Source organism: Anser anser, assembly GCF_964211835.1.
Source record: "Anser anser genome assembly, contig: HAP1_SCAFFOLD_137, whole genome shotgun sequence".
In the NCBI taxonomy this organism is placed as follows: domain Eukaryota; kingdom Metazoa; phylum Chordata; class Aves; order Anseriformes; family Anatidae; genus Anser; species Anser anser.
The window spans coordinates 83920-86694 of NW_028154091.1; the positions used below are offsets into that span (position 1 = coordinate 83920).

Genomic DNA, 2775 nt, shown 5'->3' on the forward strand with positions numbered 1-2775 from the left:
AGATGCTGAATTCATTGTCTGTGCAGGTTATCTGCCTTAGCTACCATCTTCGTGCATTGTGGTCAAAGTTTTAAACTGCCATATTACTGATGATCCTCCTCTTCCTCTAGCTACACTGCCAAGTCCGCCTGAGTCCACGGACGATGATTTGAAAGTGGCTCAGATGTCACTGCAGCAAAACAAACTTTCCGTCCAGTCCAATCCCTCTCCATAGCTAAGGCGGGTGATGAAAGTGGAAAACTCGGAAAATGTCCCAAGCCCTACACACCCTCCAGTTGTAATCAATGCTGCAGATGATGATGAAGATGATGATGGTGAGCATGGTTTGGTTCTTGGAAGGAATTTGTGCTGTAAATGATTGTGTAAGTCTTTGGTTCTTGGAAGGAATTTGTGCTGTAAATGAATGTATAAATCACAGATGACCTGAGGTCTGACTAGCGATAGGGCAGGCAGTCTGGTCAGGTCACTGGTGGCTTTGTCTGGCAGTCAGCGGACAGAACCTGAAATGTTGGAGGAAAGCTTAGAACCACTCTTGGCTTTAGCTCGTCTGTTGTGTAAAGCTCTATGTGAAACTAGGAAGGAAATTCCTTTTTTTTTTTTGTCTGAAGAGTAATATGTTGTGTAGTAGTTAAAGCTGCAGAGAGAATCTAGAGTCCGAGATGTTTTGTCCTAGGGTAGTCTACTTACGAGTTCATCAGGTCAGTGTAGCTGTATTAAAAAAAAAAAAAAAAAAAAAAAGCTTTTTTATAGGAACCATGGACTGAAGTGTCATTGCATGAGCTACATAATCACGAACAATCTGGCCTATGCATAACTGAATAGATTTTTCCCCTTCAGACCAGCTTTCTGCGGAAGGAGAAGAAACTAAAACTCCCATCCAGCAACCAGCTGAGGAAGGCCAAAATGGATTACGGATGATTTCCACTCGGAAAGCCAGTGCTACTACTGCTAAACAAGGTATTCCAGCACCTGTAGTAGGATAAATCGGAAGGAGAACTTGACAATTAACTCAAAAGCAATGTGGCGTAAAAACACAACAGAATGTAGGGGTGCTGAATGGACTCGGTTATTTCCATGATCTCATTTCTCCCTGATACCATCATGTGCCCATTGGGTCAGAAAGTTGAACTCCTTTTCTTTCCTTTTGGAGAACAAAACAGGGTCACAGCATGGAGTTTAAATGGCTGCACGTGCAGCCTGGCAACCACTGTTGAAAGCCATATCTAACGATAGAGGGATCTAATATCACGTAAACGGATTAAAATTAAAACTACAGCTTTTACCCTGAAGGGTGAAAGGAGGGGCAAAATGCCATTGATTCTATGGTTGTTTCACTTGTGAGGAGTGTTGACAGGCTTTATTCTAAATACTTCTGAAAGTTCCTGAGCACTAAGAAGCCTGAGGATCTGTGGTCCTCAGTGAGTGCCTCTAAGCCTTAGTCTCATTAACTGTTTTCTGTTTTCAGAGGACGGTCTGAATTTTGGAATAAAAACACTTGAAGAAATCAAATTGCAGAAAATGAAGGAAAAAACTAAGAGACACGGTGGTGAGTTAATATTCCCTACTTTCTTACCCTCTTCACCTTCATCCTGTGTGATGATTTTTCTTTCAAAAAAAAACTCTTCCAGTAATACCGGGTAGCTGGCTATGCTTTGGTGAATCCAACTATTTGCCAAAGAAGTGAAATTTGATTGGCTTCAGAATGGCAGGTGATGGTGGCTGGGAGCTGCTTGAGGGATAGACTTCCATGTTTAGCTGGGGGCATCGAGCAACCTGATTCTCAGCCAGCTGGTGTTCTAGATGGGAATTCCAAGGGCAACCAGAGGCAAATTAGTCACCTCTCTTATTTGCATGCTCTGGTCACTGTATGTTTGACAGTAATGAATAATTAAAGTGTTTTATTCTTCGTGATAGTTTTTTATGTTTGGTAAACTTCCTTATGTTTTGCTTGCTCTGAACAGAAGGTCCTTCAAGATCTTCTCTTCCTCCCGTCGATTCTATGATTTTTCCTGCTCCAGAAAAGGAAAATGTCCGGACAGTGGTGAGAACTGTGACACTGTCTACAGAGGAAGGTAATAATTAATGCTTTTGTTTTGATTTCATTACTCCTAAACTGGAAAGTTAAGCAAGAAGGAAGGCAATTCACCCCTGTTAGCCTCCTGGTGCTGCCGCCTTCTGTTCAAAACATGCTTTTATGCTGAAAGTCCCTGGTTGTACTGGAAAGCTTTGGTGCTCAGGTTAAGTGCAGTAGCAGGAGAAAGAAAAAAATGTGTCAGTATGCAAATAGGGGGATAACTGAAAAACAGGAGAGTAACGAGAAGAAAGAGCTCTAGAGGACAGTGCTATGTAAGAAGCAATTTCTGAAGCTTTAAAGAGGCTGACAGTGGCACGTGTGGACAGTAGTGCGATAGGAGTCTGTGTATAAATTATATTGTTTAGAGTTGTGCAAATTCCTTTGAAAGGGAAAGAAGTGAAGAAGTACTTTTACTGATAGACATTCACCTTAGAAAGGAATATTTCTCAGCATTTGTACCTAATAATATTCTGCTTGCTTATGCAGCTCTGTTCTGCACAAAGTATAGCTGTCAAGCAGACTCAGATTCATTCTCGACTACATTCAGCTGGAATTTGAGGCAAACACTGAGACTATGGATACTTTTTCTAAGTTAATTATAGTTGTAATATGAGTTTGTGTGGTTTAGCTGTCAAAACAGTGTCTTGCTGGTTTTTTTTGGACATGGGCTAACAGTATACTATTTCTATTGGCTACTGGTT

General features: G+C 41.3%; 1 long non-coding RNA gene across 1 annotated transcript; it reads left to right on the plus strand.

Annotated features, from left to right (window-relative positions):
- Positions 1 to 221: 221 nt before the first annotated feature.
- On the plus strand, positions 222 to 1984 carry LOC310890813. Its single transcript, XR_014577322.1, has 3 exons — positions 222 to 314; positions 838 to 957; positions 1466 to 1984. It is a non-coding gene; the product is annotated as an uncharacterized lncRNA (long non-coding RNA).
- The last annotated feature ends 791 nt before the right edge of the window (positions 1985 to 2775 follow it).